We start from the raw sequence: 25,239 nt of genomic DNA on the forward strand, positions 1-25,239 counted from the left end.
ATTATAACTGAAATTATGTCTTTGGCACCCTGAAGATATATCAACAATACAACACCAACAGCTTCTAGAACACTTCCAGAGTACATAAAGTGATGACCATATAATGAAATTCCAGCTCATTTAATCTACAGAAAGTATTTTGTATCATACTATTTAACAGGAGGTACAGTGGTTTAATTGCTGGACTAATATCCAGAAGCCTATATTATTAAGATAAGATAAGATTTCTTTATTAGTCACATGTACATCGAAACACACAGTGAAATGCATCTTTGGTGTAGAGTGTTCTGGGGGCAGCCCACAAGTGTCGCCACGTTTCCGGCACCAACATAACATGCCCACAACTTGCTAACCCATATGTCTTTGGAATGTGGGAGGAAACTGGAGCACCCAGAGGAAACCCACGCAGACACGGGGAGAACATACAAACTCCTTACAGACAGCGGCCAGAATTGAACCTCGGTTGCTGGCGCTGTAGTAGCATTATGCTAACTGCTACATTACCGTGCCTGCCCATACACTACCATGCTTATATCCAGAGATATAAGCTTGAATCCCACCTCAGCAGCTGTGGAATTTAAGATACTAAGATGGTTATGTTAGTAATGAGGTCCACAGCATTTTAAGATTTTTCTTAAAAACACATTTTGTTCACTGATTTCCTTTATGGAGGGAACTGCCATTCTTAATTGGTTGGTCTCCATGTCACTCCAGACCCAACAAAACTGCTGAATCTAAATTGTCCTCTGATGTGGCCTGGAGTCTATTTTGTCAGCAGTTCTGCAATCCTGACTGTATGAGCTACAGAAAAATACACAGTGTTTTGTTGAGTTTCAATCAATCAGGGCCAGGATTTTCAAAACCCTTCTTCACTACGCAGTCTCTTCTAGATTTACAAGCTCTCTGAATACCCACACCAACATCAATTTTACATTTTGTCCCATTAAGTCCCAACTATTTTTATCATCACCCTATCAACACCATACACAGTAAATATCCAAGGCCTTACAGCTCCACCTATGCACTACTTCTGCAGTGTAACCCTAGAACTATCTCACATTGTCCCAGAAGTATGCTTACAATTACTCAGGAACCAAGAAGAAATGAAATTGATAGATTTGATGTGATATTATAAAAACTATATACACAAATATAAATAGACAATGGTCAATTCTAACATCTGAATAAGTATTACACAACTGTTAGGATTTAGGATGGAGAAATGTTTTTCCATTCAAACGAAGCCCTGTGATTCACACACACTGTACCTGTGTGAGCATGTACACTGAACCTGTGGGTAGACATATACGCCATATCTGTGGGTGGGTGTTCTTGTAGTGGCATGCACAATTTCACTGCGGGTGCATGCACACTGACCCAGAAAGTGGATGTATAATGTACCAGAGCTGGAGGGCTGGAGTTATAAAGGGAGACTGGATAAGCTGGGACTTTTTTTCCCCTGGAGTGTAGGATGTTGAGGGATGACCTTTATAGAGGTATATAACATCATGAAGGGTGTAGATAAGGTTGATGGTCACAGTCTTTTTCCCAGGGTAGGGAGAATAAAACTAGAGGACATAGATTTAAGGCGAGGGGGGGAAGGATTTAAAATGGACCTGAAGGACACATTTTTCACACAGAGGGTGGTGGGTATGTGGAATGTTTTGCCAGAGGAGGCTGTAGTGGCAGACACAATTACAATGTTTAAAATACATTTGGACAGGTAGGTGGATAGAAAAGGCCAAGAGGTGTGTTGGCCAAATGCAGGCAAATGAGACTAGCTCAGGTAGACATCTTCGTCGGCATGGATGAGTTGGCCAAAGGGTCTGTTTCCGTGCTGTATTGTTCTATGACTCTATAATATTCTTCTGGCTACATGTATACAGTTGCTGTGACTGGACATGTACACCTCTGTAGTTGCATATAAACTGTCCTTGATGGTGGATATAAAGTCAAAGTCAAAGTCGGGTTTATCGTCATATTCACAAGTACATGTATTCATAGCTGCAATGAGAAACTTACTTGCAACAGCATCACAGGCACATAGCATCAGATACACAACATTCACAAGAAAAAAATTAAACATACATTATACAAAATTATACAAGAAAGAACACAATTAGAACAAAAAAAAAATAAAGTCCATTTTAGTGCAAAGTGGTCAAAGCATTGCTACACTGAGGTAGTGATGAGGGTTGTGCAGCTTGGTTCAAAAATGTTGAAGGGAAGTAACTCTTCTTGAACCTGGCGGTGTGAGACTTCAGGCTTCTGTACCTCCTGCCCAATGGTAGCTGCGAGAAGATGGCATGGTCCGGATGGTGGGGATCTTTGATGATGGATGTTGCCTTCTTTACACTATTTGTGTCGGTACAAAATCTATTCCTGTTGGTGCACAAGTACCTTTCCTGTGGATGGACATAGAACGTCATTATGTGTGCACATGCAATATCCTTGCGACAGCACAGACACCGTCCCTGCAAGTGCACCTAAGGTCTCTGTGGATACATGAAATTGTTGCTAAGGCTGCAGGTGCACTGTCCGTAAAGGTTCACACACACACGGTCCCTGTAGGTGGATAACCTTTCCCTCAATGTCAGCAAACAGAAAGAGCTGGTCATTGACTTCAGGAAAGGGGGCAGTGTACATGCACCTGTCTACATCAATGGTCCTGAGGTCGAGAGGGTTGAGAGCTTGAAGTTCCTAGGAGTGAACATCATCAATAGCGCGTCCTGGTCCAACCGCGTAGACGCCATGGCCAAGAAAGCTCACCAGCACATCTACTTCCTCAGGAGGCTAAAGAAATTTGGTATGTCCCCCTTGACACTCACCAACTTTTATCGATGAACCATAGAAAACATCTTATCTGGATGCATCACAGCTTAGAATGGCAGCTGCTCTGCCCGGGACCACAAGAAACTGCAGAGTGTTGTGGACACAGCCCAGCACTTTATGGAAACCAGCCTCCCCTCCATGTACTCTGTCTATACCTCTTGCAGCTTTGGTGAAGCAGCCAGCATAATTAAAGACCCCACGCACCCGGGTCATTCTCTCTTCTCCCCTCTCCCCTCTCCCATCAGGCAGAAGACACAGGAGCCTGAGGGCACGTACCACCAGGCTCAAGGACAACTTCTATCCCACAGTGATAAGACTATTGAATGGTTCCCTTATACGAGGAGATGGACTCTTGACCTCACAATCTATCTTGTTATGAACTTGCACCTTATTGTCTACCTGCAATGCACTTCCCTGTAGCTGTGACACTTTACTCGGTATTCTATTTTTGTTTTTACCCTGTACTATCTCAATGCACTGTGTAATTAATTGAACTGTATGAATGGTATGCAAGACAAGTTTTTCACTGTACCTCAGTACAAGTGACAATAATAAACCAATATCAATACCAATGCATACACAGTCCCTGTTACGGACACTGTCCTAGTGGATGCACGTACACTTTCCCCTTGAGTGCACTTACACAGTCTCCTTGGTGCATGTTCATCATCTCTCTGGTGTTGTGTAAAGATTAACAGTTCCTGTAATGAGAGTCTTTCATTTTGCTGAATTATACTCTTCAGCTGACATCGTTTCATACAACAGAGCCTCGTAGTCCACAGCATCCTTTTCATCTAATGATAATATACTTTAAAACAGCTGAGAAATGATTTCTTGAAGAGAGGGGGAATCAGCGGGAGCTGTCTTTGTGAGCTGGCAGGGGAATGCTTCAGAAATTGCTTCTTTTGATAACCTTGTTTATAAATCATTCTGGGTAATGGGGGAATGAATGTAAATGTGAAGTCCTCTTCAGATGGTCAAGGGGACTCGGTTGCACACTAATAACTTAGATACTTTAAGCTTGCTTCTTGCCGAAATCATTATTTGACTCAAATATTTATTTTGCTGCAGCTCATGCTTGAACACTCCAGAGGACTGGTTATTATGGCAAGTGCCTGATTGTGAGATTGCTGTCGCATGCTTGTGACTTAATCTTGTTCATGATAAATAAGTTTTTAATAATCCTGTATTGCTTTCACGTATAGAGTGGACATGGAGAGGATGCTTCCACTAGTTGGAGAGTCTGGGATCCAAAGGCACAGACTTAGAATAAAGGAACATCCCATTAAAACTGAAATGAGCAGGAATTTATTCAGCCAGAAGGTGGTGAATCTGTGGAATTCGTTGCCACAGAGGGCTGTGGAGGCCAAGCCATTGTGTTATTTAGGGCTGAGATTGAAAGGTTCTTGATCGGTAAGGGGGTTAAGAGTTATGGGGGAAAAGGCAGGAGAATGGGGTTGAAAAAACATCCACCATGATTGAACAGTGGAGCAGACTTGATGGGCTGAATGGCCTAATTCTGCTCGATTATTATATGATCTTATATCCAGCTGATGAAATGATGTCACAGTAGTGAATGCCTAATATAAGCTGTACTATATCAGGCCAGATGTTGAGTGTCGAAGCTAGGAGGTGAATACTTTTGGAGCTGCGTGGAGTTACATAGAATTTACAGAAACAAAGCAGGCTGATTGGTTATACAGTCTTATATTGGCATGCTCCCACCTTATTTCATCACTAGTCAGCATATTCTTTTATCAGCCTGTTCCGACCCATCTTCCCCTGAACTGCCACCGACCGGAACTGTTGTATGTGCTCCCTCATGTGGTCACATGTCGCAAGATTAAATCTCCATAGAGATTGCTCCAGCCCCAAAAGCAACAGAGTTTTGGCTGCCAATCCAGATGCATTCATTTCTTGCCATTTTTAAAGTGTAACTAGGACAGGCTTTAGTCACAGAATGACTAGAATAAAAACACTAGGCCACATATGGAAATTAAAAAGTGCCAGTGAGCTCCTGAGGTTCTATTAGTTCTGGGGAAAAGAGCTTGTGATGTCATTGTGAACGTGGTTAGATGAACTCATTGTTGTCAATGAATAAACTTTATGTAGTTACATGGATGGAGGGTCACAAATCTTGCTTTACATTTTATTTCACTTCCTCTTGAACGTAAATGGTTAAAGCCAGAAATAGAAATCTGGTATCGAGTCAGAGGTTTTGCATTCCGCAAGAACAAAGGGATCACTATACAATGTGGAGTGACATCACCATTCGATGACATGGTCTATGAAATACTGACCCGAAGTAGGGGTGTTACAATGGAGCTTATACAAAATAAGCTAGCAGGCAAACTATTTATTGGTAATGTGGCATTCCTACCGCTCAGAGATCAACATCTCCATGTATAGTTGAGCCAGCCTTTTTTCTGTTTACACTACCAAAATGATCAGAGCAGATAAACAGTGAAAGACTCATTCCCCGAAGGCTAATTCCAGAGATTGTGTCTCACCTCTTTAGAAGCACTCTTGCAACACATTCCACTGTGCAATTTTGACTCAGGAATGTCAAATAGACTTGGTTACATAGCATTAAAATAGAGGCCCACTTACTATTTGCAAATATAATTGCACTGGTGGAGTAAGCAACTACTTCAAATTGAGCCCTAGTAAATGGTTAACTGTTAGGCTCTGCATTGTGCTTTCAGTAGAATTTGTTCATCGAGCACTACATTTGAAGATGGATATCTAGTAGCAGATCACTTTGTTTGGAACATCGACATGATGGGACTATGGTACTGTTTATGCTGTGGGCTGGAATCTGTCCAGATAAAGTTATTCAACAACTTAATTCATAACAAGTCTGTGAAGATGGAACCACTCCCATTCCACATTCTTTGAAAGGAAGTATCCAGCTAACTGTGCACTTATGATTTTACGCTGGTGTTTACAGTGAATAGCCAATTAGGTGACTCTGAATCATGCAAGTCCGCTAAAGGAAATTAGTGATATTTTCCATTATGCTTTTCCTGTGTTCTTTCATGTTCAGTTTGTGCTATTCATTCCTACCCAGAACTGTTGTCATGGGAACAAGATACACAATTAATTTAATGTTTACTTCCTGTTTGATTCACGTGCTCATTTTTTAACAATACAAGCTTATACTTAACTATTGTGTTATGTACATCGAGCTGCAGACAATTCTTCCTCATAGTCAGAATGTATGAGATGACACATGTTCAAAGTAAGACCAAGGAAGTACACCTTGTGAAAGTAAACTTCAGCAACAGGATACTGCAGACCATCTCTTGCACTACCGTGGACTTGTCTGCTTATGTTTATTTGCACTAATGTCTTGTATTGCACAGTCTTTTTTTCCCTTCACTATCTTGTATAATTTGTGTAATTTGTATTCTATGTGTTGGAACCTACGTATCCATGATGCTGCTGCAAGTTTTTCATTGTACCTGCCCCTCACCATACTGTGCATATGACAATAAACTCATTTTGACTTGACTTCACTTGAAGAGATGTTACATGGGATAGAGAAATAGAAGGTCCCTGACGTGCAGATAAACGGTCCATTAAAGGTTGTCATTGGCAAGAAGATAAAACTGTAAAAATGCTGACTTGGAATCTCAACTTTACATCCAAACATTTTCAAAATAAAAACAGAGCAGTGATACACAGGATCTTGATTAGGTCACAGCTGACAGATGTGTGGTTTTGATCACCCAGGGATATAAAGGCAATGGAAATGCCCTAGCATAGATTTGTTGGAATGTTACCAGAGGCAATTTTATCATGAAATACTTGAGATGTTAGGGTCTCTTCTCCTGAACTGAGAAGACAGATGTATCTGAGATCTGATAAAGATGTTCAAAACAATGAGTTCTGTGTCAGCATATTGCATATGTTAGTGTATTTCAGTATTTCCATTAATTAATAACATGTATAACAAGGTAATAAATAGGCAAAAAATTAAATAATTCTGTAGAGAGTTCAAAGTAGAGGATGGAAATAAAATTCTTGCCTCAGGGTTCTGTGGAATAATGTGCTAACTGCTGCTGAAGTAGTGTTCATAAGATATTTAGAAGAGTTAGACTGATGTTTGAAAAAGAGCAATATTAAAATTGATGTTGAGTCATTATGAGACCGAGATTAAACTAGATGGCTCCAATGAAGTAAAACTATTGACATAGATTTGATGCATCAAAGTACTTTCTGGAAAGCAAGAAGGTGGGAAAACATGGGGGTTTAGGGAAACATGCCCTACAACAATCAACATGGAATCATCAAATTGCTCCAACATAAAAGGAGGCCATTTGGCCCATTAAGTCCACACCAGCCCATTGTAACTCCAATCAAGCTACTCTTATTCTTCTACCTGTTCCCCATAGCCCTGCAAATGCCTTTCTTTCAGATACTTATCCAGTTCCCTTTTGAACACCACTTTTGAATTTGCCTCCTTTACAACCCCTGGCAGTGCATTTCTTTCCCTGACTAATCACTGCTTAAAAAAAGTCAGTGTTCTGGTGGCTATCAGGGGATTGATAGAATACTCCCAATAGAGTGGTCACTCCCTTCCTGTTTCTGACTTCCACCCACACTGGCTCAGTAGATGATCCCTCCATGACATCCTCCCTTTCTGCAGCTGTGATAATCCCTAATTAGCAATGCCACTTCCTCACCTCTTTTACATCCTTCCCTATCCTTTTTGAAACATCTAAACCCCACAACATCAAGCAGCCAATCCTGCCCTTACGACAGCCAGGTCTCTGTAATGGCCACAACAATGTAATTCCATGTACTGATCCGTTCTCTGAGTTCATCACCCTTATTCTTAATACTTCTCGAATTAAAGACATTTCAACCCATCCAACTAATTGCATTTATGACCTATCCACTATCCTTCTTTATGATCTATCCACTATTCTTCCTCACAGTCTCTCCACATAATCCATCTACCTTTACACTAACTGCTCCATCATTTGACTTAACATTCTGATTCTCATCCTTTTGCCAACCTAGTTTAAACCCTCCCCAACAGCTCTAGCAAACCTGCCTGCAAGGACACTGGTCCCTCTTGAGTTCAGGTGTAACCTGTCCCTTTTATACAGGTCATACCTTCCCCAGAAGAGATCCCAGTGATCCACAAATCTGAAACCCTGCCCCCTGCACCAACTCTTCAGCCATGCATTCATCTGCCATATCTTCCTATTCTTACCCTCACTGGTGCATGGCACAGGCAGCAATCCAGAGGTTACTACCCTTGAGGTCCTGCTTTTTAGCTTCCTTCCTAACTCCCTATATTCCCTCTTCAGGACGTCATCCCTTTTCCTATCTATGTCATTGGTACCAATGTGTGCCATGACTTCTGGCTGCTCACCCTCTTCCTTAAGAATGTTGTGGACTCGATCAGAGATGTCCCTAACCCTGGCACCTGGGAGGCAACATACCATCCGGGAGTCTCGTTCTTGTCCACAGAATCTCCTATCTGTTCTCCTAACCAATGAATCCCCTATCACTACTGTGGTGATCTTCTTCCCCCTTCCCTTCTGTGCCACAGAGTCAGAGTCAGTGCCAGAGACCTGTGGCTTTCCCCTGGTAGGTCATCCACCCCCCCCCAATAGTATCCAATACAATATACACATTATTGAGGGGAATGACCACAGGGGTACCCTGCACTGACTGCCTATTCCCTTTCCCTCCCCTAATGCTCACCCAGCTACTCGCATCCTGCAACCTAGATGTAACTGCTTCCTAGTAACTCCTGTCTATCATCTCCTCAGTTTCCTGAATGATTCAGAGTTCATCCAGCTCCATTTCTCTAACACGGTCTGTAAGGAGCTGCAGCCAGATGCATTTGTAGTCATCAGGGACACTGGAGGTCTCCCTGATTTCCAACATCCTGCAAGAGGAGCACACTACTGCCCTGCCTTCCATTCCCAGTGCTCTAAACTTTGCAATAAGGAAAAAAAGAGACCTTACCTGAAACTCACCTTAGCCTCTGCTCACTTATTCTGCCTCTTCACACTAAAGTCTCAAGGCCCCACTCCTACACTGAGCCACACACAAAATGGCTGCTCCATTTGAGCTTACCTTCTTTTTATTGGCTCCTGCTGCCCAATTAGCCCAATTAGCTAAGCACGAGCAGATAAGTAGGCAGATTTTGGAAAGGTGCAGAAATAGCAAGGTTGTTATCATGGGATACTTCAACTTCCCTAATATTGATTGGCACCTCCTTAGTGCAAAAGGTTTAGATGGTACAGAATTTGTTAAGTGTGTCCAGGAAGGATTCCTGACACGGTATATGGACAGGCCGACTAGAGGAGAGGCCATACTGGATTTAGTACTAGGCAATGAATCTGGTCAGGTGATAGACTCCTTGATGGGTGAACATTTTGGAGATAGTGACCACAACTCCCTGACCTTTAGCATAGCCATGGACAGGGATAGGAGCAGATGATATAGGGAAGTTTTTAATTAGGGGAAGACTAATTACAATGGTACTAGGTAGGATCTTGGGAGCGTAAAATGGGAACAGATGTTCTCAGGGAAATGCACAGAAAAAATGTGGAGGCTGTTTAGGGAACACTTCTGGATAAGTTTGTCCCACTGAGACAGGGAAAGGATGGTAGGGTCAAGGAACCATGGTTGACAAGAGAGGTGAAATATTTAGTCAAGAGGAAAAGGGAAGCTTTAGGAATCAAAAATCAGGCAGGGCACTTGAGAATTATAAGGTAGCCAGGAAGGAGCTGAAGAAGGGACTTAGGAGAGCTAGAAGGGAACATGAGAAAGCCCTGGTGAGTAGAATTAAGGAAAACCCCAAGGCATTCTACATGTATGTGAGGATCAGGAGGGTGACTAGAATGAGGGTAGGACCACTCAGGGATAAAGGGGGAAATATGTGCCTGGAGGCAGAGGAGGTAGAGGTCCTTAATGAATACTTTGCTTCAGTGTTTACTAGGGAGAAGGACTTTGATGAATGAGAGGTCAACATAGAACAGGCTAATGTGCTGGAGCATGCTGAAGTTAAGAAAGAGTTAGTGTTGGAGCTTCTGAAAAACTTTAGGATAGATAAGTCCCCGGACTGGACAAGATATACCCCAGGTTACTATGGGACGTGAGGGAAGAGATTGCTGGGGCATTGATGATAATATTTGCATCCTCCCTGGCCACAGGAGTGGTACCAGGGGATTGGAGGATGGCAAATGTTGTTCCCTTGTTCAAGAAAGGTAATGGGGATAATCCTGGGAATTATAGACCAGTGATTCTTACATCAGTGGTGAGAAAACTATTGGAGATGATTCTTAGGGACAGGATCTATGAGCATTTGGAGAAGCATAGTCTTATTAGGGATAATCCACATGGCTTTGTGAGGGGCAGGTTGTGCCTCACGAGCCTAATTGAGTTTTTTGAGGAGGTGCCAAAACAAATAGGTGAAGGTAGAGCGGTGAATGTGGTGCATATGGACTTTCATAAGACATTTGACAAGGTTCCCCATAGTAGGTTCATCCAGAAAGTCATGAGGCATGGGATGCATGGAGACTTGGCTGCGTGGATTCAGAATTGGCTCACCCATAGAAGGCAGAGGGTGGAAGAAGATAGAGAATATTCTGCCTGGAAGTTGGTGACTAGTGGTGTTCCACAAGGATCTGTTCTGGGACCCCTGCTCTTTGTGATTTTTATAAATGACTTGGATGAGAAGTGGAGGGATGGGTTAGTAAGTTTGTGGATGACACGAAGGTTGGAAGTGTTGTGGATAGTGTAGAAGATTATCGTAGGTTACAACAGGATATAGACAGGATGCAGAGTTGGACGGAGAAGTGGTAGATGGAGTTCAATCCAGAAAAGTGTGAAGTGACAGGTTAATGACAGGATTCTGAGCAGTGTGGAGGAACAGGGAGATCTTGGGGTCCAAGTCCACAGATCCCTCAAAGTTGCCGTGCAAGTTGATAGGGTGGTTAAGAAGGCATATGGTGTGCTGGCCTTCATTCGTTGGGGAATTTAATTCAAGAGCCATGAGGTAATATTGCAGCTCTATAAAACTCTGGTTAGACCACACTTAGAGTATTGTGTTCAGTTCTGGTCACCTCATTATAAGAAGAATGTGGAGGCTTTAGAGAGGGTGCAGAGGAGATTTACCAGGATGCTGCCTGGATTAGAGAACAATTCTTATGAGGAAAGGTTGAGCAAGCTAGGGCTTTTCTCCTTGAAGCGACGCAGGATGAGAGGCGACTTGATAGAGGTGTTAAAGATTATGAGGGGCATAGACAGAGTGGACAGCTAGCACCTTTTCCCCAGGGCAGCAATGGCTAATACCAGAGGACATAAGACAAGATAAGATATCCATTTAAGGTCAGAGGAGGAATGTTCAGGGGAGATGTCAGCGGTAGGTTCTTTTTACAGAGAGTGGTGGGTGCCTGGAACACACTGCTGAGGGTGGTGGTAGAGGCTGATACAATGGGGACATTTGTCAAGTGTCTGCTTTCTATCCATGTAACTAAAGTCCCGTATTCCTGGCATCATTCCTTCTGTACCCATTCCACAGCCTTCACATCTTTTCTAAAGTGTTGCATCCAGAACTGGGCACAATGCTCTCATTATGGCTGAGTCAGTGTCTCATGAAATTTCATTGTGACTTTCTTTGCTCTTCATCTCTATTTATAAAGCCTAGTATCCTGAATGCACTTTAAACCACTCTCAAGTTGTCCTTCACCATTCAATGAACTATCAACATATACTCAAAATCTTTCTGTTTTTGTACCCCTTTAAGAATTGTGCCCTTTAACTCACATTGCCTCTTCTCAATATTCCTACTGAAATGCTACACTTCACAAATTTAATTTGCTATCTATACACTGGTCTGCCCATATTTTGATTTATTACTCTTAAACTCTATGTTTTGTATCAGCTGTGACTTTGGAAATTGTGTCTTGTTCACTCAAGTCCAAATCATTAATACAAGCAACCTCTGCTTTATGACCATTTGGGTTGCAGAAATTCTCCCTTATAGAAGTCACAAATTATAGAGTCATAGAATTCTACAACATGGAAACAGGCCCTTCACCCCATCTTGCCCGTGTTGACCAAGTTGTCCGCCTGAGGCAATCCCATTTACCTGCGTTTGGCCCACATCCCTCAAAACCTTTCCTATCCATATACGGTACCTGTCTAAATGTCTTTTAAACAATGTAATTGTACCCTCCTCTACAGTTTTCTCTGGCGGCTCGTTCCATATACCCACCACCATTGAAAAAGTTGCACCTTGGATCCCTTTTAAATCTTTTCCCTCTCCCCTTAAACCTCTACCCTTCAGTTTTAGTCACCCCTGCTCTAGCGTACCCAAAAATTTGAGATACAGAATAAAATTTCCTCTCATGGTACTTACATGAACAAAAAGTAAATAAATCAGCACAACTTTTTTTTAATGCAAAGTTCCTCATGCACGCATAGATGATGCGGCTTTGCATTACGGAAAACAGGTAATTTTCTCGGAACGCAAGGCCCCTGTAATGCAGTGGTTATCTGTATAAGAAAAGCAGTGGACCTGTACCAATTAATGGAAATACTCCACAGGTCAGGCAGCATCTGAAGAGAGAGCGAAATGGAGTTAATGCTTGGGGTTGATGAGCTCCAGAATTGCATTTTCAGCATTTTCTGATTTTTGGAACTCTACAAAAACAACTGCATTTCCCCTCTGTTAAATTTTTGAATAATTGTAACAAGTTAGTTAAACATGATTTAACTATAATAAATGCTTGCTAGCTTTCTCAGATTAATACACACTATTCCAATGATTACTAATTGTGTCCCTGATTGTGGAACCTAGATTTTTTCACACCACTGAGGTTAACTAACTGGTGTGTAGTTGCTGTGTTATTCTTATACATTTTTTGAACAACAGTGTAACATTTGCAATTGTCCGGTCTTCAGGCATCACCTCATAATCAACTGATGATTGCAAGATTACGTCCAAGGGTCTGCATTTTCCTTCTTATCAGCAACCTGGGTTGCATGCCATCCTGTCCAGGATATTTATCCATTTGGAGCACAGCTAATCTTTCTGGTGCCTCCTTCCCATCAACCTTTAGCCCAGACAGAATAAAAACTATGATGTCCTTTACTGAGCCATGAGAAATATATTTTCCTTGGTGAACATTGATATAAAATATTCATTTACTACCTCGGCCATGTCCCCTGGATCCATGAGCAGATTTCTCTTTTTGGTCTCTGTTGCTCCCACCTCTCCTCTTACAGTCCTTTTCCTAATTCAAATGTCCCTGGAACATCTTTAAATTTCCTTTCATATTTACTGCCAGTTGTTTCTCAAGCTCTCACTTTGTATCTCCAATTCCTTTTTGCACTTTTCTTCTAAACTTTTTAGAATCACAGTGGTGGTCACTTTTATTACCAACTGGACATGATTACCTTTAACACCACTGCTCCACCAGGCTGAATCCTCAGCCGCCTACTTTACTCTATATACACTCATGACAGTGTGGCCAAATTCTGCTCTAGCTCCATCTACAAGTTCGCAGATGATAACACTGCAGTGGGGCGGATCTCAAACAACGATGAGATGGAGTACAGAAAGGAGATAGAGAGTCCACTGCCGTGGTGTCAAGACAACAACTTCACCCTCAGTGTCAGCAAAAGGAAGGAGCTTGTCATTGACATCAAGTTGCAGGGTGGAGTACTCGTCCCTATCTGTATCAATGATGCTGAAGTGGAGATGGTTGACAGCTTCAAGTTCCTGGTGTAAATATCACCAACAATTTGTCCTAGTCCAACCACATGGATGCTATAGCCAAGAAAGCACATCAATACCTCTACTTCCTCAAAAGGCTAAGGAAATTTGGCATGTCCCCGAAGACTCCTACCAATTTTTGTAGGTGCAGCATAGAAAGCATCCTATCCGGATATATCACAGCTTGGTATGGCAGTTGCTTTGTCTAAGACTACAAGAAATTGCAGAGAGTTGTGAACGCAGCCCAGTCCATCACGCAAACCAGCCTCAAGTCTGCTGGAATAATCCTGATGTAGGATTTAACATCTTCAAGGACCCCTCCCACCTCAGTCATTCTCCCTTCTCCTCTCTCCCATCAGGCAGAAGACACAAAAGCCTGAGAGCATGAACCACAAGATTCAAGGACAGCTTCTATCCCACTGTTATCAGATTCTTGAATAGACCTCTCATATGCTAAAAGATGAACTGTTGAACTCTCAATCTCCCAATCTAACTCAGGACTCTTGCACTTTATTTGTCTGCCCGCACTTAACTTTCTCTGTAACTGCAATGTTCTGCATCCTGTTTCCTTTTTACTGCTTCAGTGTAGTGATGTATGGTACGATCTATCTGGATGCATGCAAAACAAAAACTTTTGACTCCATCTCAGTATATGTGACAATGATAAACCAATACCAATACATCTGCCATATGACCTACTTTACTGCTTTATTTTACTTTCTGTCTTTTTGTCCATCTGTGGATCTCTGGCTTTTTAATTTGCCTGCCTTTCTTTCGCATGGGCATGTACCTATACCTATACTGGAGCTGAAACATCTCCTCCTGTTTTAAGTATTGCTTTGCCTGCCAAGCTTCAATTCCAATTGGCCTGGGTAAGATCTGTCCTCATCTCATTGAAATTGGCCCTTCTCCAATTAACTTTTTTTTCTTGGAATTGTCCATGTATTTTTCCATTCTAAACATCATGATCTTATTATTGTATTTCCTAGAAGTTCACACATTCATACTTGTTCCACTTTACTTGGCTCTTTTCCCAGAAACAAGTCCAGCTAAGCCACCTTCATCTTTGGGGCGGAAGCATACTTACGATCAAGAAAGTTTTCTTCAACACACTTTGGAGAATTCCCTCTCTCTTTGCCCTTTATGTTATTTCTATCCCAGTTTATATTTGGAAAGACGAAGCCCTCCATAATTATTCCTCTATGACTCTTATTCTTCCATAGAATCAAAGAATCATAGAAAAATACAGCACGGAAACAGACCCTTATGGCCCACGTGACCATGATGCCTATCTTTTAATACCATTTTAATTTTAATCCCATTTGCCTACATTAGGCTCATATCCCTTTATGACTTTCCTCTCTAAGTACCTGTCGAAATGCCTTTTAAATATTTAATTGTATCTGCCTCAGTCATTTCTCCTGGCAGCTTGTTCCAGATAACCACCACTCTATGTGTGAAAAAACTTACCCCTCAGATCTCTTTAAATTTCTACCTTCTCACCCTAATTTTAAACCTGTGCCCTCTAGTTCTAGACTCCCCTGCCCTGGGGCAAAAAAACTCTCCCTCCTAGCTTTGGCCTCATAATTTCATAAACCTCTATAGGGTCACCCCTCAGCCTCCTACGTTCCAGTAAGGATGAACCCAGCCTTTCCAAACACTTCCTATAACTACAGCTGTTGTTGATCTCAATGATTTCCCTGTAAGTTTGCTCCTCCACATTTCCCCATGAGTTGGCATCTGATAGAATTGTCCCAGTAGTGTAATCACTTCTGTTATTTATTAATTCTAAACAGATAGATTCTGTTTTCCATCATTCCAGGACAGCGATCTTCGGAATTGCAAGATTCTCCTCAATCGTTTCCGCTTGTCCTCTTCTTTTCTTCTCTTTTTATCTTGAATCCCTGGGGAATTGTTCACAGATCAGGAAAAATGTAGGAGGTGAGGAACAAACAAATATTGAAAGGAATTTTATGTATCCAGGCACAGGAGAGTAATGGAAAGCCAGCAACGAGTCTGACAAGTAAGGCTGATGAGCTGAATAAATCAGGACAACATGATATTGTTACCATCAAGGAGACTTGGTGGAAAGATGGGTAGGATTGGTAACTCAAAGTTCTAACCTTCAGGTGGAAGGGGAGGGGATGTAAAAGAGGCAGCAGCATTGCAATATCAATCAAGGAGTCCATTACCGCAATAAGGAGAGAGGATATCCTAGAAGGATCTTAAAATAAGGCCAGATGGGTAGACCTTAGATACAAAAGTGATGATCACATTACCGGGTGTATACTAAAAGCCTCCAACTTGTCAGTGGGAGATAGGGGAGCACAATATAGGTAGGTCACTATTGTTTAAAAAACCTAGATAACAATAGTGGGGGATTTCAACTTCCCCAATATTAACAGGAATTGCCTCAGTGTGAAAGATTTGGTGGGGATGTGGGGGGGGGGGGGGTGCCCGTGGATGACTGGTGGAATTTTTAAAGTATACCCAGGAGAGCTTTTATGAGGCAGTCCAAAGATAATCCAACAAAAGAAGAAGCAATATTGGATCAAATTTTAGGGAAATGTGGATGGGCAAGTGGAGAGAAGGTCAGTGGGAGAACATTTTTGAGATAGCACCTTAACCCTGTAAGCTTTAGGGTTATTACAGAGAAGGATAATGTTAAACCGGGAATCCTGAATTGAGGAAAGGTTGATTTCAATATTATACAACAAGACCTAGCAAAAGTGGACTTGGAGCATCTACTTGCCAGTAAGTCAACATATGACCAGTGGGAGTCATTCAAAAATGAAAAATTTAGGCATTCAGGGCCAATGTATTCTCAGTAATGGTGAAGCAGAATGCCAACAAGTCTAAGGCACATAAGAACATAAGAAATAGGAGCAGGAGTAGGCCATCTGGCCCGTCGAGCCTGCTCTACCATTCAATAAGATCATGGTTGATCTGGCCATGAACTCAGATCCACCTACCTGCCTTTTCCCTGTAACTCTTAATTCCCCTACTATGCAAAAATCTATCTAACTGTGTTTTAAATATATTTAATGAGGTAGCCTCAACTGCTCTCCTGGGTAGAGAATTCCACAGATTCACTACTCTCTGGGAAAAGCAGTTCCTCCTCATCTCCGTCCTAAATCTACTGCCCCAGATCTTGAGGCTATGTCCCCTAGTTCTAGTCTCACTTACCAGTGGAAACAACCCTCCTGCCTCTATCTTAGGTATCCCTTTCATAATTTTATATGTTTCTGTAAGATCCCCTCTCATTCTTCTGAATTCCAGCGAGTAGAGTCCGAGGTGACTCCATCTCTCCCCATAGGCTAACCCCCTCATTTCTGGAATCAACCTGGTGAACTTCCTCTGCACCACCCCCAAAGCCAGTATATCATGGCACCATGGATGTCAAGGGATATACAGGGTTGAATGAAAAAAAGAAAGATGGCTTATAGCAGGTTTAAAGAACTGGAAATGGGTGAGGCTGTACAGGAGTGTAAAATGAGTAGAATGTAGAAAGTGTACTTAAAAAAGTAGATAGGAGGGCAAAGGGGAGCACTAAATACCAGTGGCAGGCAAGATTAAGGTAAGTCCCAAACAATTTTATAAATATATTAAGGACAAAAGGGTAACAAAGGAAAAAAGTAAAACCCATCAGGGAAAGAGAAAATCTGTGGAGCCTAAAGATGTAGGTGAAATCTTAAATGATCATTTCTCATTTGTATTCATTGAGGAGAAAAACATTGTCGTTTAGGAATTTGGGGAGGGTAACAGTGGAACATCCGAATAAATTACTACCAAAAAGGTATTAGTTATCTTACTGGGTTTGAAAGTGTTTTCATGATTGGAAGCTTGTGACCAATGGTGTTCTGCAGAAATCAGTGCTGGGGCCCCTTTTATATTTTATACACAATAACAATATAGATGTGAACGTAGGAAGTATGATCAGTAAATATGCAGATAACGTGAGGTTTGCAGATGTTGTTTATAGTGAGGAGGACAGTTGTACGCTAAGGGAGGATATTGATCAGTTGGCAAAATAGTCATAGAGATATACAACAAGGAAAACAGGCCCTTCGACCCAACTTGTCCATACTGACTAAGTTGTCTAACTGAGCTAGTCTCATATGCCTGCAAATAGGCAAAGAAATGGAAAATGGAATTTAATCCTGAAAAATGTGAGGTAATACACTTTGGGAGGACTAATAAGGTGAGGATAAACAGAGTGAATGGAAGGACAGTAGGGAGTATTGAGAAGCAGAAGAACCTTGGTGTAAATGTTCAAGGATCCCTGAAGGCTGGAGCACAGGTAGATAAGGTGGCATAGAAGGCATACTGGATTCTTGCCTTCAATAGGCAGGGCATAGAATAAAAGAGGAGTGAACTTATTGTATATCTATATAAACCAGAGGTTAAGGCACAAATAGAGTACTGTGTAAAGATGTGCTCACTACATTATTGCACCGGAGAAGGTGCAAAGGAGATTGACCAGGATGTTGTCTGGGATGGAATGTTTCAGTTATGAGGAGAGACTGGAAAGGTTAAATTTATCCCCTTTAGACCAGAGGATGCTGAGGGGTGAATTGATTGAGATATGCAAAATATGAAGGGCATAGATGGTGAGAAACTTTTCCCCTTAGCAGAGACATCTAAGTCCTATCTTTCCCTATAACTATTGAATCCCCGATAATGATTGCCTTATTGGCCATTAACCTTACTCTTTTATGGAAGTATTTTTCTTACATATGGGCATCACAATCTGCTATTTGCTAGTGCTGTATATTGAGCAAGATCGTTCCAGTGCATTGCTGTTGAAAACAGAGGAAAATAAGATAAAATTGTTGTGAACTTATGTTTTCTGCCATTATTTCCATTCTCCTGTCTTGCAAGTGATCTGATATGTGTAACTATACATGCCTTTATAGCTTTGTGAGTTAAGGAGCAGTTGCATCAGAAGTGGGAGTCCAAAGCGCCTGGGCAAGACCAGTTTACATAACCATTTCCTTGTGTAGTACACAGTTCATGGTAACATGCTGTGCTAAGAAACAGCCAGATTCACATCTGCAGTCTTTCAAAGCAAAGTGATTGGTCTGAATAAGCGAAAGGAAGGGAAAAAGTGACCAATGGGCTGGGAATTTTTATTATGTTATTACAGATCAGGATTGGTAGAAGCCAGAGAACAAAGTGCAGGAAAGTCAAAGTGAGAAGGGCCGATGTGGTTTCAGAAAGTTCAGGACATAGGAAAAATGTACTTTGCCTTCAGACCTTGTGCTCCACCCTTTCCTCAAGTATTCCATCAGTCTTGGGCACAGTACTCTCGGATATGACCTTAAGGAGAGTACAAAATGTTACATCCAAAGGAACACTCTAACTGCTGCATGTAATAATAAACTACCTCATTTTTAATTTCCAAACCCTCCAGAATATTCTTGTCAAACGATAGCAAAATAAATCACGAGAGTTTGGAGTATAATTCTTATAATACACTTCCCAGCAAATTCATCTCTTTTTAGTAGTGTGAAATGTGCTCTATAGTATACCAGTTCATTATACTTTGCCTCTGAAATCCAATCCATTGACTTCAAAAATTCTGCTACCTCTGTCCCAACTTACATAATTCCCACACATCCATTACTCCCGTGCTTCCTGACTTCCTTTGGCTCCCTGACAAGTTTTAAATTGGTAGCCTCAACTTCAAAATTATCTGTGGTCTTGGTTTTCTTCACCTCGTAATCTCCTCAAGCCCTACAGTCCTCTGAGATATCTGTGCACTTCTATCTCCAGCTTCTAACTATCCCTATACTTAATCACATCATCAACACTTGCAGATTCCAAGCTTTCCAGGTGCTGACATTCTTAAACTTCTTCACCACATTACCTGCATTCCTGTTATAAAACTCTTCTGAGAATTTACCTCATTGGGTGAATACTTTGGCCACCTGCCTTAAACTCTCTTTATTTGGTTTGGTATTGATTTTTGTTGAATAATGTTTCTGAAAAAACACCTTGGGAAGTTTTTCTATATTAACAATCCTTTTTAAGACATAGAATGTTAGAGTCATAGACTCTATATACAGTATATAGAGTCATAGAGCACAGAATCAGCCCCTATGACTCACCATATCTATTGCTGACCATCAAATACCTAACTATACTAATCTCATTTACCAGCAGGTGGTCCTTAGACTACTATGCCTGGGCGATTCATGTGCTCACCCCGATGCTTCTTAAAAGTTGTGAGATTACTTGCCTCCACCACTTCTCAGATAATGCCTTCTAGACTTCAATCGCTCTCTGGCTGTCAAATTGGCTGCACAGTGTTCCAAACTATGACTGGAGCTATTACACTGATGAAATACAGGATTTTATAAGAACAACATTGCAAATGAGTAACTATATTTGGCCAGGCTTTGATTTTCAGAGGCCCTGCCGTTAAAGTTGACGGGACTTCACTGTACTTTTCAACCCTCAGATGTTTTGTTTTCACAGGATGTGGGTATTATTGGCAAAATCAGAATACATTGTCTGTCCCTTATTTCTCCTGACCTGAGGACACAGTTTAGAGTCAACCTCATTGGGGGACTTTAGTCACATACAGACCAGACAGAAGTGGCAGATTTCCTTTCCTGTAAGAGATGAGTGAAGCAGATGTTTGTTTTTACCACCAGCAGTTTCACAGTTGCCATTACGAAGGTTAGCTTGATTCATCAAATCTTTACAGATGCATTTAATTACTTAAGTTTAAGTTCCAAGGCTACCATGGGTTTGAACTCATATCTACAGATCAATGCTCCAGACTCTGGATACTTGCCTAGTAACTTACCCATTATGCTACCACTCCTGCTAGCTCAGTGGTCATGAGGGAAGGGGGGAAATTGTAAAGAAGGAAAGTTCCCAAACAAATTATTGGCTTTCATAAATGGCTGGGATTGGCAATTCTGAAGCTTAATTATACATCCAAATCTATGCAGTTACAGCCATGCACAATGCCATAGGACCTCCAAAAGAAAACAACTTAACAAAGGTGCAGAAAAAAAACGTGTTGGCTGATTAAAAGGAGTTAATCGTATTTCTTGCCTAAACAGGAACAGTGATATTTTACATCTTGGCACAACTCAGAATGCGGATGAAGCTCATACTAAACTTCTAGTTCAAGTAAAGAAAAGCTCCCAATAGTAATCTGTGCTACTTGGAAAATTATCAGAAAGTACTTTTGGAACATAGAGAGTACAGAACTCATCTAGGTATAAATGGACTGCAGGCAATGGAAGGGCAGCTGCTTTTGCCAGGAACAAGGAACTTTTATAAAGATGCTTTGGTACACATTCGCACAAGTGAAGAGCTGGCTTTGATGAATTTGTAATGAAAGGCTGACAAACCTGTCAATTTGTAAACTGAAATGTTTCTAGGGATCATCATCTAGATCTGATTTATCAGATCTCCAGGCCTGGACACACAATTCAGTAATATCTATATGTTGTATCCCACTTTGAAGGAACTGAATTTTGTAAGTGTGGTATGTGGTACCACTAATGTATAGATAAGTCAATTTTGCACAGTTACTGCTTTTGATCCAAAGCTGAGCCCCTCTCTGACTGCAGACACAAGACAGAAGAGTATAAGTATAAAACATTGCATGCATAGAATATTTATAACACAGAAGGAGGCTTTTCTGTCCATCATGTCTAAGCTGATTGAAGAAGAGCTACCCAACATAATCCTGCCTTCCAACACTAGGTCCATTTACCTGCAGACCCAGCCCTTTAAGTACATATCCAAGTACTTTTTAAGCTTATGAGGGTCTCTGCCTCCATCAAGCAGTGAACCCTGATGCCTTCCACCCTCTGGGTGAAATCATTTTTCTGCTTATCCAGTCTTTCCTCAAAGTTACAATATTTTAGTCCTGGTAACATCTTCGCATGTCTCTGTTGCACCTACTCCAGTGCAACAGAGACCTGCTGCATACTTCCTTTAGTGTCATGACCAGAACTGTACACAGTTCTCAAGCTGTATTATAAACTAGTGTTGCATACACTTCTAGCATAACCTTCTTACTGTTATATCCTATGCCTCTACTAATAAAGGAATTTTATTGCTCCTGTATGCATCAGAAACCTGGACAACATACCGACGACATCTGAAGGCACTTGAAAAGTTCCATCAACGCTGTCTTCGAAACACCTTAAGTATCAGCTGAGAAGATAGAAGAACCAACGTCAGCATGCTAAATGAAGCAAAAACAACAAGCATTGAAGCCTACGTTATCAAGAATCAACTAAGATGGAGCGGTCATGTTGTTTGGATGAAAGACGAACGTCTGCCGAAAAAATCTTCTACTCCCAGTTTAAAGTAGACAAATGTAAAAGAGGCGGACAACAGAAGAGATTCAAAGACGTCTTAAAAGCCAACATGAAGAAATGTAACATCGACATCAACAATTGGGAAACCAATGCCAAGGACAAGAAACTCTGGCAAACCATCATCCGAGAAGGAACAGCAACTTTCGAAGTCAACAGATGTGCAGAATTAGAAGAAAAGAGAAGAAAATGGAAAGAGAGGCAGCAACAACCAAAGCCCGATCTGCCATCTGGAACCACCTGTCCTGAATGCGGAAGAACCTTCAGAGCAAAGATTGAACTCATGAGCCACTTGAGAGCCGATAAATAGATCAACGGAATGAAGACCATCATCCTCGACCTTGAGGGATAGCCACGATGACGATGACATTCCACATGCCTTTTTAAGGACTTTAAGCCCCCTCCTCCACACCACTCAATATCATACCATTTATTGTATATGCCCTTGCCTTGTTGGACTATACCAAATGCACTACCTCCAGGTTAAATTCAATTTAGCACTTTTCTGCTCAACTGACCAGACCACCAATACCTTCCTGCAGTCTATAGTCCTTTCTCTTGTCGACCACACAACATGGATTTCAGCAAGTCACTTAAAGTCCCATAAGGCAGAGTGATCAAGGCCATATCAAAGGCCTTACTAACATCCATGTGTACAAAGTCCACAGCCTTTCCTTCATCTACTTTCTTGGTAACCTCCTCGAAAAACTCTACAAGATTCATTAAAAACGATCAACCACACACAAAGCCATGCTGACTATCCTTAATCAGCCCTTGGTTGTCCAAATACTTGTATATCCGATCTCTCAGAACACCTTCCAATAATTTACCCACTACTGATATCAGGTTCACTGGCCTGTAATTAGCTGGTTTACTTTTAGGTCCTTTTTTAAACAACGGAACAACATGAGCTACCCTCCAGTCCTCCGGCACCACACCCGTGGCTAAGGACATTTTAAATATATCTGCCAGGGCCCCTACACATACATTAATCCTACAGATATTCTCTGGTAGGAACATTAAGAGATTGCTAGTTATGTGTTGGTAAGGGTGGAACACCCAGTGGGAGCTTTCCTCCTAGGGTGGGGGGGGGGGTTGGGGGTGGGGGGAGAAAATTTTAATTTGGGTCGTGTCAACATAGCTAGTCTCAATACCAGTGCAGGTCATCAAAACATGTTCATAACAATTTACTTCATAATAAAAGTAAGAATATCAAAATTAATGCCATTTTCAAAGGTACAGAAGAAAGAAAGGCTTTTTAAAAATAATAATAAACAAATGAATACCTAAAATAATCTTTTTTGACAACCACTGATAAACTATTAACACATGTGCTGCTAGTCACAGGCATCATCTAGTTGTGCAGTAAATAATAGAACGTGGAATTCATTAATAGTTTCAATCTTGCCTGAATCAAAGTAAAAATTCAATTTCCAGCTCCTTGCAAAACCCTTAACATGGAAGAAAGTGCCAAACCCTCGTAGGATGAAGGAACTTAATTCCAGTAACTGTTTCTATATTGGGTTTTGGTAAACCATCCAAGGGAAGTTTCATTTTTCCAGTTGCTGGAAACATGGAACTTTATTGTGCAGCCAGGGGCCATTTGGGCCATCATATCTGTGCCAGTCCTTTGAAAGAAGCAATAAAAATTTTACCTCTCTTCTGCTCTTTTCCAAATAACCTTGTATTTTCTATTCTTTGGGTATTTATCCAAGTCACTTTTGAAAGTTACTATTCAATCTGCTATCATTAGACTTCAGGTGACATATTCAAGAGAATAAATTCTCATTGCATACCAATACCAATACTAATACCAATACCAACTTTTCCTCATCTTACTTTGGCCTTGGGGTCATAAAGTCATAGAGCGATATAGCATGAAAACAGGTTCTTCTACTCATCAAGTCCGTGTCAAATATTGACCACCTATTTACACTAATCCTACTTTTTATTCTCCCCATATTCTCATCAGTTAAGAACCATAAAATCATTGAACACTACAGCACAGTAAACAGGCCATTCAGCCCTTCTAGTCTGTGCCAAAACATTATTTTCTGGTCCCATTGACCTGCACCCAGTCCATAACCCTCTGGACCTCTCCCATCCATGTATCTGTCCAATTTATTCTTAAAAGTTAAAGAATGAGCCCGCATTTATCATGTCAGATGGCAGCTTGTTCCACACTCCCACCACTCTTTGAGTGAAGTTCCCCCTAATGTTCCCCCTAAACTTTTCCCCTTTCACCCTAAAGCCATGTCCTCTCGTACTTATCTCTTGTAATCTAGGTGGAAAGAGCCTACTTGCGTTAACTCTGTCTGTACCCCTCACAATTTTGTAAACCTCTATCAAATCTCCCCTCATTCTTCTATGCTCCAAGGAATAAAGTCCTAACCTGTTCAATCTTTCCCTGTAACTCAACTCCTGAAGACCCAGCAACATTCTAGTAAATCTCCTCTGCACTATTTCAATCTTACTGATATCCTTCCTGTAGTTAGGTGACCAGAATTACACACAATACTCCAAATTTGGCCTCACTAATGTCTTATACAACCTCACCATAACATTCCAACTCCTATACTCAATACTTTGATTTATGAATGCCAGGATGCCAAAAGCCTTCTTTACAACCCTGTCTACCTGTGACGCCACTTTCAGGGAATTATGTATTTGAACTCCCAGATCCCTTTGTTCCTCTGCACTCCTCAGTGCCCTATCATTTACTGTGTATGTTCTACCTTGATTTGGCCTTCCAAAATGCAACAAAATGCAAAATGCAGTTCCCCCCAGATTCTACCATTCACCTACTAGGGGCAATTTATAGTGGTGAATTAACCTACCAATCCACATGCCTCTGAGATGTAGGAGGAAATTGGGGAACCTGCAGGAAATCCATATACTCATAAGGGGAATGTGCAAACTCCATGCAGACAGCACCTGAGGTCAGGATTGAACCTGGGTCTCTGGTGCTGCAAGACAGCAGCTCTACTAGCTGCGCTGCTCTGCTGCCCTTTTTAGTGATTTGCCTTAAATCTATGTCACTGAACCTTATGATGATGGAATAAGACAAAATTGGTGGAAATACTCAGCAGGTCAGCCAGCCCACCACCTGCTCCTCTTCACCTCATTTTTTCTGTTAATCTCCTTCACCCAATTCACTCTCATCAGTTTTGTTTGCCTTTTTTGATCAGGCATTAACCAAAACCCACTTCCATGGCCAGAAAAGGTCAATTCTGATGAAAGAAAAGACAAACTGCTGGAGGAATTCAGCAGATCAGGAGTCCAGATGAAGGGTCTTGACTCAAAATCTCA

This window comes from Pristis pectinata, chromosome 5 (genome assembly GCF_009764475.1).
Source record: "Pristis pectinata isolate sPriPec2 chromosome 5, sPriPec2.1.pri, whole genome shotgun sequence".
In the NCBI taxonomy this organism is placed as follows: Eukaryota; Metazoa; Chordata; class Chondrichthyes; order Rhinopristiformes; family Pristidae; genus Pristis; species Pristis pectinata.